The sequence below is a fragment of the Oryctolagus cuniculus genome, chromosome Y, assembly GCF_051225735.1.
Source record: "Oryctolagus cuniculus isolate XC-2025 breed Fujian yellow rabbit chromosome Y, ASM5122573v1, whole genome shotgun sequence".
Lineage (NCBI taxonomy): Eukaryota > Metazoa > Chordata > Mammalia > Lagomorpha > Leporidae > Oryctolagus > Oryctolagus cuniculus.
Window position 1 is genome coordinate 24,147,805 of NC_142889.1, and position 14,398 is coordinate 24,162,202.

At 51.0% G+C, this 14,398-nt stretch overlaps 1 pseudogene; it reads right to left on the minus strand.

Moving 5' to 3' along the window:
- Positions 1-7,723: 7,723 nt before the first annotated feature.
- LOC149119390 (caytaxin-like) lies at positions 7,724-11,335 on the minus strand (annotated as a pseudogene).
- Positions 11,336-14,398: the final 3,063 nt, after the last annotated feature.

The following is a 14,398-nucleotide window of genomic DNA, read 5'->3' on the forward strand; positions in this document are numbered from 1 at the left end:
CCATGGTTCAATAGGCTAAACCTCTGCCTGTGGTGCTGGCACCCTGGGTTCTAGTCCCAGTTGGGGCACTGGATTCTGTCCCAGTTGCTCCTCTTCCAGTCCATCTCTCTGCTGTGACCTGGAAGTGCAGTGGAGGATGGCCCAAGTGCTTGGGCCCTGCACCCGCATGGGAAACCAGGAGAAGCACCTGGCTCCTGGCTTCAGATCAGTGCAGTGTGCCAGCCACAGCAGCCATTGGGGGGTGAACCAATGGAAAAGGAAGACCTTTCTGTCTCTCTCTCTCACTGTCCACTCTGCCTGTCAAATAAATAAATAAATAAATAACCACCAAAGATGGTAAAGTCTCTAAATATATTAACATTTCACACAATACCTATCATAATTTTCTGAAGGGGGTGAGAGAACAGCTTCAATTTTAGGTTTTATTATTATTTTTCAATATTAGATTTCCCAGTCTTGAATATTGGTACCTCATTGATTAGTGAATGAGAAAGTGTAGAATGGGGTATGTCTTACGAGTAAAGTTAATTAAGTTGTGCTGCCAGTGCCTGTGTAGATAAAAATGTGTGTCTTCATCTTAGCTTTTGAATGCATGCTCTTTTTCTTTCAGGATTTTACAAGCAAACTTTTGTTTTCATTTAAATTCTAAATTTGGTAATAAATTATTTCAGGGTTTTATAATTTGGATACTTTTTCCAGGTGAGTGACAGAGTGGTTGACTTTAGACGTCCCTTCTTTCATTGCACTAAGAAGTTGAATCTACTTGGAAAACCTTTGAGGAATGGCCCCAAGGGGATGACAAAATTTGATGGAGGGCCAGTGCTGCGGCTCACTAGGCTAATCCTCCGCCTTGCGGCGCCAGCACACCAGGTTCTAGTCCCAGTTAGGGTGCCAGATTCTGTCCCAGTTGCCCCTCTTCCAGGCCAGCTCTCTGCTGTGGCCAAGGAGTGTAGTTGAGGATGGCCCAAGTGCTTGGGTCCTGCACCCCATGGGAGACCAGGATAGGTACCTGGCTCCTGCCATCAGATCAGTGTGGTGCGCCGGCCACAGCGGCCATTGGAGGGTGAACCAACGGCAAAGGAAGACCTTTCTCTCTGTCTCTCTCTCTCACTGTCCACTCTGCCTGTCAAAAAATAAAAAAAAATGTTGATGGAGTTGGGAATTACTTGGTTTTGGACTAAAAAGTCAAATGATTACCATATTGTTCCACTGGTTTATATTGAATATCAGCATATACCTTACATCTTTAATTGGGTATGTAAAAATTGTTAAGTAGCCTAAAATGTTCAGTTTTAGCATGATAACTCAGCACCAAAATTAAGTCTCCAAGTTGAGGCAAACATCAAATATTATTTTTTTATATTAGGCATTCATTTGTCTGATACAAGTTTAAATACAATTCAATTATAATTTGATAGAGGGGGTTCACTTGGCAAGAACTGAGCAAAATTGTTGCAACTTTCTTTTAATGGGAGTGCTGTCTCTTTTTAAGACTGACTGTGCTATCCACTGACACTGGTTTGGCAGTTGGTACTGCTGAACATTTCACTACATGCTACCATGAAGCTGTATATGCTAGTACTGAAGAGGCTAACGGGTATACTACCATTTTTGATGTGTGGGCTGATCATAATTTCCCTTACACTGGGATGAAACTACTTTAGAGAAGTTCACAGATCAGAAACCAGACAGTAGCTTTTGAGTTTGATGCCAGTGAAAAAGAAAAAGTTATTGATAAAAATTGGTTGTAATAATTTCTACTTATTACCTAAATTACCTTCCACACTTGCTTGACAAATCTATGTAAAGAGGTTTGCCACATTTTAACCTTACCATGCATGGGAGCTAAGAAATAATGTTGCATATTAGAGTAGAAGAGAAAAGCAAAGGCTTACATTCATCTTCCAACAGATATATTTTAAAAGTGATGGCTCAGGGCCTGCCACTGTCACACAGTTGGTAAAACCACTTCCTACAGTGCCAGCATCCGGTATGAGAACTGGTTTGAGTCCTGGCTGCTCCACTTCTGACCCAACTCTCTGATAATGTGCCTAGGAAAACAGTGAAAGATGGCTCAGTTCCTTGAGCCCCTGCATCCACATGGGAAGCCTGGAAGAAGCTCTTGGCTCTGGGCTATGGATCAGCCCAGCTCCAGCCATTTCGGCCATTTGGGAAGTGAACCAGCAGATGGGAGATATTCTATCCCACTCTGGCTCTGCCTCTCTGTAACTCTGCTTTTCCAATAAATAAATCTTTTTTAAAAAAGAGATATGTCAGTAAAGGCAATTTACATAAAAATAAGGTGATGGGAGTACCTTTATAGAACCACTAAACATAATAACATCACTTAGAATTGCTGTCTCTGGGGCTGCCAGGTTAAGTCACTGCCTGTGATACCAGCATCATGTATGGGTGTCAGTTCAAGTTCAAGATGCCCCACTTTTGATCCAACTCTGTGATAATAGCTTGGGAAAAGCAGCAAAAGATGACCCAAGTGTATGGGCCTGTGTCACACTTATGGGATACCCAGAAGAAACTCCAGATGTCTGGCTTCAGCTTAGCCCAGCTCTGGCTATTGTGGCCATCTAGAGAGTGAACCAATGTATCAAAAATCTCTTTCTGTCTCTCCTTCTCTCTGTGTAACTCTGACTTTCACATAAACAAATAAATCCTTAAAGAATTTTTGGATGTGAAATGACCTACCTGTAAGGAACAATAGGTTGAATATATTTTCTGCTGTACTCAACATGGTATCAAGAGATGTTGCTGGGGAGCTGACATTGTGGCACAAAGGATAAAGTCGTTGCCTGTGATGTGGGCATCCCATGTAGGTACTGGTTTATATCCTGGATGCATCACTCCTGATCCATTCCTTACCAATGGCCTGGGAAAAGCAGATGGCCCAAGTGTTTGGGCCCCTACAACCCTTGTGAGAGACACAGATGAAGCAATCATCTGGGGAGTGAATCAGCAGATGGAAGATCTGTGTCTCCCTTTCTCTCTATGACTATTTTAAATAATTAAATAATCTGTCCTTAGGCCTGTAGGTCATACCAGAAATCTTTAAGCCTAAAATGTCTTTAAGATATTTCTAAAAATATCTAGACATGTCAAAAAGGCTACATGTCACTGGCATTTGCTTTTCTTTATCTAATCAGTAGTGGTTCATAGTTAATTCAACTGGAGAATAAATTGATACCTGAACAGTCTCACTCCTGATAATGAGAGACTTTTTTTAAACTTTTATTTAATAAATATAAATTTTGAAAGTACAACTTTTGGATTATAGCAGTTTTGCCCCCCATAACCTCCCTCCCACTCACAAATCATCCCATCTCCTACTCCCTCTCCCATCCAATTCTTCATCAAGATTCATTTTCAGCTGGCACCATGGCTGAATAGGCTATCCTCCACCTGCAATGCTGGCACCCCAGTTTCTAGTCCTGGTTGGGGAGCCGGAATCTGTCCCAGTCACTCCTCTTCCTGTCCAGCTCTCTGCTATGGTCCAGGAGTGCAGTGGAGGATGGCCCAAGTGCTTTGGCCCTGCACCCACATGGGAGACCAGGAGAAGCACGTGGCTCCTGGCTTCGGATTGGCATGGTGCGCCAGCCGCAGAGTGCTGGCTGCAGCAGCCAGTGGAGGGTGAAACAATGGAAAAGGAAGACCTTTCTCTCTATCTCTCTCACTGTCCACTCTGCCTGTAAAAAAAAAAAAAGATTCATTTTCAATTATCTTTATATACAAAAGATCAACTTGGTATATACTAAGTAAAGATTTCAACAGACTGCAGCCACACAGACACACAAATATAAAGTACTGTTTCAGTAGTAATTTTACCGTTAATTCGCACAGTACAACAAATTAAGGACAGAGGTCCTACATGCGAAGCAAGTATACAAGTTGATCTTCTGTATATAAAGATAATTGAAAATGAATCTTGATGAGGAATTGGATGGGAGAGGGAGTAGGAGATGGGATGGTTTGCAAGTGGGAGGGTGGTTATGGGGGAAAAACCCACTATAATCCAAAAGTTGTACTTTCAAAAATTATATTTATTAAATAAAATTTTTTAAAAAGTGCTGTTTCTCAATTTCTTACATTCTGTGTTGTCAAATGAGCCTTCTTTGAAAATATTTCTGCTCTCCTCCTGTAAGAGCGATGTTAAAAATATAACATAAGGACCGGTATCATGGTGTAACAGATAAAAACACTGCCTGCAATCCCAGTATCCTATATATGCATTGGTTCATGTCTTGGCTGCTCCACTTCTGATCCAGCTTGCTGCTAATGGCCTACAAAAACTAGTAGAAGGTGGCAAAAGTGTTTGGGCTCCTCCCACCCATGTGGGAGACTCAGATGTAGATCCTGGATCCTAGCTTGTAATTGGTTCAGCCCTGACCTTTGCTACCACTGAAGAGTGAATCAGTAGATGGAAGATACTATCTCTCTCTCACTCTCTCATTCTCTCTCCTCTTTCCTCCTCTAACCCTTTCTCCCTCTCTGTAACTCTTACTTTCAAATAAATAATTAAATCATTTAAAATATATATATATATATATAAACACTGCAAGACATTGGTATTGACAAAGACTTCATGATAAGACCCAAGAAGCACAGGCAATAAAAACAAAAAAAAGGGACCAATGGGATTACATCAAGCTTAGAAGCTTCTGCACAGCCAAGGAAGCAATCAACATAGTGAATAAATAACAGACAGAATCGAAGAAAATATCGCAAACTATGCATCTAATAAAGGTAAATATACAAAATACATAAGGAGCTCAAGAAAACAACAAAACGAGCAATAAGTTAAATGGCCAAAGGCATGAATAGGCATTTTTAAAGGCTGAAAAACAAATGGCCAACAGAGATAAAAAGTTCTCAGGATCACTAGCCATCAAGGAAATGCAAAGAGAAACAATGAGTTGTCACTTCACCCCAGTCACAATGGCTATCACCCAAAAATAATAAATGCTGCTGAGGATGTGGAGAAAAAGATACACTAACAAACACTGGTGGCAGTGTAAACTGGTACAACCTATAAGGAAGACTTTATGGAGATTCCTCAGAAATCTAAAAATAAATCTATCATATGACCAAGCCATCTCACTCCAGGGAATATATTCAAAGGAAATGAAGCATATAGAAGAGGTATGTGTACCTATCATGTTTATAGCAGCTCAATTTATAATACATAAGATATGGAATCTACCCCAGTGTCCATCAACAGATGACTGGATAAAGAAAATGTTCGTATACAAGAAGGATGGCTACTCATCCATAAAAAGACTGAAATCCTATCTTTTGCCACAAAGTGGATGTCATTTGACACCATAATGCTCAGTGAAGTAAGCCAGACTCAAAAAGATTAATAGCACATTTTTTCTGATTTGTGGTAGCTAATATATATAGTACAAAGCTAAAATATATATGTTGGAAATTTATGTCTTGGCATTTTATTATTTACAAGAATTTTCTGTATGCCTTTTGAACATTGTTCTTTCTACTTTTAATTTGTTCATCCCTTTATTCAGTGGAACATTAAGCCTATGATTATAAAGTAAATTTAAAATGTCATTGAAGAAGTTATAAAGTTGAGAGCAGAAAGGATCTAAGAATTATATCTGTGAACTACTTATAATCTTAATAAAACACTTTAAAAATAAAGTTGAATTAAGTTGTTATAATAATATGTTGGATGAAACAAAATGCTTACACTTCTTATTCTGTACACCTTTTTGAAAACAGTACCAAAAGAAACCGTTGGAATTTATTGTTGAGATCTCCAGTGATTACCACAAAATAAAGCAGCTTATCTGGAAATGGATATGGATATATATACACACATATATATATATGAATAACTGTATATATATGAATATATATAAATAAATGTTAAAGTGCAGCCAGGATATAGGTGATTTCTCTGTTATAAACCTTCTATTGGAGCAGACATTTGGCTTAGTAGTTAAGACACTGGTTAAGAGGTTATGCCCCATATCAGAATGCTTCAGTTTGAGTCTTCTCTAACTCCTGACTGCAATTTCTTGCTAATGTAGACCATGGGATTAATCCATCATCACTCAAGTAACTGGATTCTTACCACCTACAGAACAGACCTGGATTCAGTTTCTAGCTCCTGGTTTTAACCTCTCACTTGGCTACTGAAGCCATGTAGGAGGTGAACCAGGAGATGGGAGTTCTCCATTTCTTTCTTTGTCTCCCGGTTAAACAAATATTTTTAAATTTAAAAGAATGTAACATATTCTACCTAGAAACCTTTTTTAATGCATAAAATTTCACACATTTCATAAGTACAAATTTAGGAACATTGTGGTCTTTCCCACCCTACTCTCCCTCCCAACTGCACTCCCACCCTTCTTCCTCCTCCCTCTCCTATTCCCATTCTTATTTTTTACAAAGATCTATTCAGTTAACTTTACACACATAAGATTAATTCTGCACAAGTTCAAGAAACTCAACAAGAGCAAAAGAAACAAAACAGCTCAATAAACAATATTAAAAAAACGTGTTCAACAGTTGAGATAAGGGCTGTTCAAAATCATAGCCTATCACAGTGTCATTTCACTTCTGTAGATTACCTGTTAGGTGCTCTATTAGTTACCACAGATCAGGGAGATCTTATCAATTGTGAACTGAGCTGTAATGAACATGCAGTTACAGAAAACATTTTCATATGCTGATTTTATTTTCTTTGAGTAAATTCCTAGGAGCAAGATGACTGGGTCATATGGTAGGTCTTTGTTCAGATTTCTGAAGTATCTCCATACTGTATTCCAAAGTGGCTGTACCAGATTACATTCCCACTAACAGTGGATTAGGGTACCTTTTCCCCACATGCTTGCCAGCATTTGTTTTTTGTTGATTTCTGTATGAGATTCATTCTAACTGGGTTGTGGTGAAAATTTATTGTGGTTTTGATTTGCATTTCCCTGATGGCTTGTGATCCTGAGAATTTTTTCATGTGTCTATTGGCCATTTTAATTTCCTCTTTTAAAAATGCCTGTTTAAGTCATTTGCACATTTCTTAACTGGATTGTTTTGTTGTAGTCAAGTTTATTGAGCTCTTTATAGATTCTGGATGTTAATCCTTTATAATTTTCCTAGTTTGCAAATAATTTCTCCCATTCTGTCAATGGCCTCTTTACTTTGTTTAGTGTTTCCTTTGCAGTGCACAGCTTCTCAACTTGATGTAATCCCATTTGTCAGTTTGGGCTTTGATTGTGTGTGCTTCTAGGGCCTTTTCCAAGAAGTGTTTCCCTAGGCCAATGTCTTGCAGAGTTTCTCCAATGTTCCTTAGTAATTTGATAGTCCTCTAGGTTTAGGACATTGATCCATTTTGAAGGATTTTGTGTAGATGTAGGGCAGGGGTCTTATTTCTTACTTCTGCATGTAGAGACCCAGTAGTCCCAAAACATTTGCTGTAGAGACTGACCTTGCTGCAGGGATTGATTTTAGCTCCTTTGTCAAATTTAAGTTGTTTGGAGGCCCATGGATTTATTTTAGGTGTTTCTATTCTGTTCCATTGGTCTAATGTTTTACCTCTTTTTTTCTTTTTCATTTTTGTCAGTACCAGACTTTTGATTATAACTGCACTGTAGTATGTCTTGAAAACAAAAGCTTCCTACAAGCCAAGGGCAGCTGAGGGCCTGGGTGGATCAGAGTGTGGAGCACCCCAGGCAGTGCGCCCACACCCACACCCTCACCAGCCGAGGCCCAGCATCCTGCGCCAGGTGTGGCGCCATTCAGAAAAGTATCATGTAGTCCTCGGCCACCAGGAGCTCCAGGTTGCTATTGACTTAGCTGCGTGGGGCAGCGGGTCGGGTTCAGGGTGGCCGCGCCCAGCCCGGGCCTCCCCCGTGGGCCTCAGGGATCGAGGTCCCCCCTCGGGCGAGGCGTGGGGCTTGAAGGAGAGGGCCGCGGGCTCTGGGGAGGGGCGGGGGTCTCTGGGAAGGGTCGGGGGCTCTGGTGGAGGGGGCCCACGGACTCTGTGGAGGGTGCCTCAGGCTTTGGGGAGGGTCAGGGGGCTCTGGGAAGGATCGGGGGATCTGGGGCAGGGGTCGTGTTCCAGCCCCTTGGGCCCCCTCTGGGCGGGCCTTGGGGGTGGACATGACCACCCAGCTCAGTACACCGGGTACCTGGGGGTCCCCGCCCCGCTGGCCGCCTGTGCTGGGTGGAACTCTGGGGGTCCAGGAGTGAGAGTGGCAATGATGGACAACTGTCACTCATCCTCCCTGTGAAACTGTGACCTGGGGCCGGGGACTGAGCCTGTCCGGGCGGCTGCGGGTGTGGATGTGGTGGGCGCCCGGCCTGTGGCTGCGGCGTGGGAGGCGGTGACGGGTGTGACCGGCGTGTGGTGGTGGTGGTGGTGGAGACAGACGTGTGATGGGGATCAGGGTGGTAGTGTTGGTGCTCACGGTAGTGTTGGTGGTGATGATGAAGATGATGGTAGTGTTGGTGATGGACATGTGTGGTGGAGGCAGCAGCTGCCGAGACAGGGGTCCAGGGGAAGGCCCAGGCTTGGTGAGTGGGGCCAGCAGGGCAGAGAGCCTGGGTGAGCAGCCACGCCCCGCGCCTGCCCTGCCCCGCCCACCCCGCCCCACCGCCTGCTCACAGGACAGGTTCTCCATGACACAGTGGTAGTCAGCGCAGCTGCTGTTGGGGAGGAAGCAGGAGGTGAAGACGATGATGGCGTTGAGGCCCTCGCCGTGGTTGCCTGGGGAGAGGCGGCCGGCCGAGGGCGGCCGTCTCAGAGCTCGGAGCCATGCAGGCTCCACCCTCCGCTGTGGTGGGGCACGGAGGGGCTGCCAGACCGGCAGGGGGGCCAACATCCAACCTCCGGGGTGACCACGGGTACAGGGGGTGGTCCGACCTCCGGGGTGACCACGGGTATGGGGGGGTCCGACCTTCAGGGTGACCACGGGTACAGGAGGGGTGACCTCCGGGATGACCATGGGTACAGGGGTCCGACCTCCGGGGTGACCACGGGTACAGGGGTCCGACCTCTGGGGTGACCACGGGTACGGGGGTGGGTCGACCTTTGGGGTGACCACAGGTATGGGGGGGTCCGACCTCCGAGGTGACTACGGGTACAGGGGTCAACCTCCATGGGTGAGCACAGGTACCCGGGGACGTCACCTCCGTGCGTGACCACCTTCATGTGCAGCTGGATCATGTGCAGGTCGATGCGGTGCTCCTGCTCCCCGATGATGACTGTGAGCCACAGGCGCCCATTGGCCGCACCGCTGTCCTCTGCCACGCCGTCCCCAAACAGGTCCGCGCTGTCCCCAGGCATGTTCTTGCCGGGGGCCACCGGGGTGTCATCTGGAAGCAGCACCCCTGGGCTGGATGCGCTGGCCTCTCGTGGCTGCCTTCCTTCTCCCGACCTGGCCGCCTGTGCCCTGACAGGACCTGGCTCAAGTGCCAACTCCTCCAGAAAGCCTTCCGAGATTGCGCCTCCCGGACATTTGACTCCTAACACTTCCTGGGTCTCTTGCCCCTTAACTGACGCGAGCAGCCAGAGGGCCTGGGGGTTCATGGTGTGCTACTCCATATCCCCCACCCCTGGGCAGAGCCACCTTGCTGACAGCAGTGGGGGAACTGGGGTCCACAGCTGTGCCATGGGAGTCAGACCCAGCTCCCTTCCGGTCACTCCCCAGACCTGCCATGCTAGGGCGGGAGCGCCATCCGGGCCCCCTGGATCTGCCGTGCTGGGGCGCGCAAGCGCCATCAGGGTCTTCCGGTGCTGGCCGGGAGCACCCGGGCCACCCATGCAGGCTGAGTCCAGAGCAGAGCTGGGGAGGGACCCAGGACCTGATGGGGGAAGCGGGAGCCCTCCTGGCCTGGTCTGCCCTGGAGTCCCGCACACAGCGCTCCCGCCTTGGGCTCTCAGGCTCTCAGGCTCTTGGGCTCTGCTCGGCCGCTGAGCGCCGGGCGCCGTCCTCGCTCTGCTGGGGGCCGCGTCCAGTGGGGACCTCGGGACCCATGTTTGGTGAGGAGATTGAGACAGGGGCATCCTGGGTCAGACTGGATTCGGATCCAGCTCCCTGCCCATGCGCTCCCTGGGGGCAGCGGTGAGGGCTCAAGTGCCGGGGGCCCTGCACCTGCGTGGGAGACCCAGATGGAGCTCCTGCTCCTGGCTCCAGCCTGGCCCAGCGCCGACCGTTGTGGCCATGTGGGGAGTGACCCAGCGGATGGGAGCGTGCTTGCTCGCTCTCCATCTCTCTCTCTGACTTTGCGTTTCAAATAAATCAGAAAAGCAAATGAAAACCTAGGAAGAGTGCGATTGTCAGAGAGGATCTGTTTACTGCTCTCTGAAATCCTGGAGGGAAGTCCCTCCTGCTTCCTCCCTGGGCCCCGCCCCCACCTGCCGCTCCTCGCTGGCCGTGACTGTGAGATTGTCCCACACGCGTGGACATCAGACCTGGCCGATCCTGCTCCGCGTGTCCCGCCAGAGCCCTCACTGTGGCCACTGGGGTTGTGAGACCTGCGCCTGCCTCCCTCTCCCCTAGCTCCTGCTCGGCCACTCCACCCCTCACCACCCCCCAGGCCTGTGCCGGGCATCCTTTCCAAGGACCCCACTCGGTTACCCTGGCCAGAGCTTCCACCTCCCCGGCAGTGTGGACAAGGGGCCGGGTCGTCCTGGGCTCCCTAGGATTGGAGCAGCGTCCCTGCCCCCTGCTCCGTGCCAGCCACACCCACACTCCGCCCTGCCCTTGGTGTCATGGCTGCCCACACCTGTGGGCAGAGCCGTGTCACCTCCCGCCACGTCCCCGCTGTGTCGCCCCGTGTCCCCAGCGCCCAGAGCAAGCACTCGAAAAGCCGGGCAGGCCGCGGGCCGTGGTCCCCTTCGAGGATCTTGGGGAAGACCCGCGCGGTGGCGACAGGTGCAGGTGCGCATGAACCCCGCGCCATTCCGTGGCCCCCGCGGACCCCGCACCCCGCGCCCGTGGCCAAGACTGGGACAGCCCTGTGGCCCTTACCTTCCCACTCCAGCTCATTGCCATTGCCCAGGAACTCGAGCGAGTCCATCTCGTTGGGGGTCTCAATGTTGTCCACGTTCATGTCCAGGTTGTCGGCGTGTCCAGGAAGTCGTTGGACAGCGGGGAGCCCTCGCTTTGGTCCAGCGAGATGCTGATCTCCGGGGCCACCAGGGTCTTGCATTTCTCTGGTAGGGTCGGTTGAAGTTCAGTGCACCGGGAGGGGCTGGGGAGAGGCCGACAGAACCTGTGGCCCCTCGCGCTCCCCCCACCCCACTGCCCTGCCTGGCAGAGGAGGCGGAGTGGCAGGGCCGGGGTGGGGCAGCCGTGGCCATCCCCTGGCGCCTGCGGGGCAGTGGGTGGGCACTGGCTGCAGCAGTGAAGGCACCGCGGGTCCCGGCTCTGCATCCAGCCAGCCCCAGCCAGCCCCCATGCTTGTGCACCCTGGGCCCCTGCACCACCTCTGTGACTCCATGGAGCTCCTGGCTCCCAGCTTCAGCCTGGCCCAGCCCTGGCTGTCTGGTGTCTGGGGAGTGACCTAGCAGGCAGGGGTCTCTGTCTCTGACTTTGCCTGTCTCCCATTTAAATAAATACATAGAAAAATGTAAGAGGTGCGTCCTGGCAGAAAATGGTCAGGTCATCATTCTGTGCATGTGCTCAGCACTGTGGACTCAGGAGTGGCCTGGTAGGGAGGTTACCATCCTGCCCGGAGGGCACCTGAGTCCCAGACATTGCCTGGCTGAGACAGGCAGGAGGCAGAGCCCCCCTCTCAGATGGGGCTCAGTGGGAAGCGGGCTGGGCTTGGGGGGCTGTGTGTGTGTCACACCAGCATCACTCCTCTCCTTGTAGGGGCCAAGGGAGGGCCCAGCAGTGACCCTGACACTGAGGGCTCATCCCTGCCTGGGAGGCACTGACCCCTCAGAGTGGCCATATGGCAGTGAGGACAGATTGGAGCCAGAAGGTCACCCCCAAGCCTCACATGAAAGGGACCCGCCCTGAAAAGTAAAACCCAACGCACCTGCCCCCCCAGGCTTTGGAGTTATGGGTGTGTGTGTGGGGGGGGATGTTGCTTCCCTCTGCATGGAGCTGCCTGCCCAGGAGCAGTAACTCCGGTTTCGTGGTCCCTGGCTGGAGAGGAATTCTAGCCCAGGATAATCCAACCCGAGTCTTGCGCCCCTGATTCCGATGGGATTTGGGGGCCTGAACTTGATGCTGAGTGACTGCGGGCAGATGGTGCCTGCACACCTGCCCAGGGCAGGCGCTGCCATGGGCCCCCTCTTTGCGGCAGCCACACCCCACATCATGAGGCTGGGGCGAGTCCTGGAGGGCAGCAGGGAGGGCTCCCCTGTGGGCATCGCCGTGGCCATCTGGGGACTGAACCAGCAGTGGGGGTTCCCTGTCTTGGCTGCTCAAGTCTAATAAAGTCTTGAAAATGTTTTAAAGATTATTTGGGTGCAAAACGGCCTGCAGCCCACACACTTTCCCAGCATGCACTGTCCTCGCCCTGCGGGGGGGGGGCTGTTGTGGGGGTGCGCGTGGGTGTGGAGGCCCAGGGAGAGGCCACCTGCAAGCCCTGCCCCGGGGGTTCGGGCCTTTCTCTCCTGGGCCCTCGGCTGATTAAAGGAAGCCCAGGCATGTTCTAAGTCCACGGATTTAAACATCCTTAAAGTTGTATTCATTCACTTACCTACCTTATCTTTCTGCAAGGCAGAGTGACAGAGGGGTCTTTCACACACTGGTTCACTCCAGTGCCTGTAGCCAGGGCTGGGCCAGGCCAAGGCCGGGAGCTTGGAGCTCCATCCGGGTCTCCTGTGCGGGTGGCAGGGGCACCGGCACTTGAACTGTCACCGCTGCCTCGCAGGGTGTGGACTGGCAGGGAGCTGGCAACAGCAGTGAGAGCCTGGCACTGGACCCAAGGGCTCCACTGTGGGACAGGGGAGCAGCCTGTGGGGTGGGGGCGTGGCCTGGGCCGGGGTCGTGGCCTATGGGTCAGGGGCATGGCCTGTGGGCTGGGGAGCGGCCTTTGGGCTGAGTGCCAGCCCCGTGTCACCTCTTTGACCCTTACAAGCTCACTTCCTGTGATTCGCAGCTGAGGAATGGGCGGAGGCACAGACAGGCTGAGTAACTGGCTCAAGCACGCGAAGCCACGTCCCCGCGGACCCTCCCCCGCAGGCCCCGGAGCTGGGCAGCCCCCTTCCCTTCAGGGCCTCTGGGATCTGCTGGCCCAGTCCAGGCAGAGCCATGCCTGGCACGCGCAGAAACTTAAAGGCCATGTCCGCTGCCCCGCTGTGGAGCGACTCTGTCTCTGTGTCTTCGCGGAGCAGCCTGCACCCTCGGCTGGGGCCGGGCAGTGCCGCCAGAACGTCCAGCCAGAGGAGGGTGGTGTGGCCAGGCGGGGTCCGGCAGAGGGGGTTCAGACAAAACAAGAACAGAGCACACTTAGCATTGGGCCCGAGCGCCTCTCTGCTTGGGGCAGAGCACAGGGAGCCCGCGCACAGGCTGCGAGTCGCAAATGCGCCCAACCTTGGGAGCTTTGGCCCAGACAAAGCCAGGCTGCTCAGGCCCTTGGGAATCTAAGTGGAATCCTCTGCTCTGGGCCTGCAGCCTTGGTTCTTGGAGTTTTGTGTTCTCTTTAGCTCATGCTCAGTGTGAGAAGGCAGAGCTCGAATCCACTGGGTCACCCCTGGGTGCCTGGGAAGGCTGAAGGAGCCGAAGCTCAGAGTTCTGTGTGGGCTCCCCCGCGGGTGGCAGGGAGCCAGGGTGGGCGTCGACTGGGAGCTGAGTCGGGGGATCCAGGGTGGGTGTCAGCTGGGAGCTGAGTCAGAGGGACCCAGGAAGCTGAGTCAGGGGGACCCAAGGTGGCGTCAGCTGGGAGCTGAGTCGGGGAGGACCCAGGGTGGGCGTCGGTCGGGAGCTGAGTCAGGGGGACCCAAGGTAGGCATCAGCTGGGAGCTGAGTCAGGGGGACCCAGGACTGGGACCTAGAATGCAGATGTCCTAGCAGGTGTTAGGGCCAGCACGGCGGTAGAGGAGGTTAAGCTGCCACCTGTCACACCACCAGTTCACATCCTGGCTGCTCCATTTCTGTTCCTGCCCCCTTCTAATGTGCCTGGGAAGGCAATGGAGGACAGCCTAAGTGCTGGGCTCTACCAGACACATGGGAGACCCGAACAGAGCTCCCAGCTCCTGGCTTTGGCCTGGCCCAGCCCTGGCCATTGCCGCCACTTGGGGAATGAACCAGCAGATGGAAGACCTCTTTCCCTCTCTCTGCATAGCTGTGCCTTTCAAATAAATACACAAATCTTCAGGAGGAGAAAGAAAAGCAAGTGTCTTAACCGCTAAGCTGAGCACCCGCTGTCTCTGGGGTCTTGTCTGTCAAGAGCAGGGACAAGTGTGTCA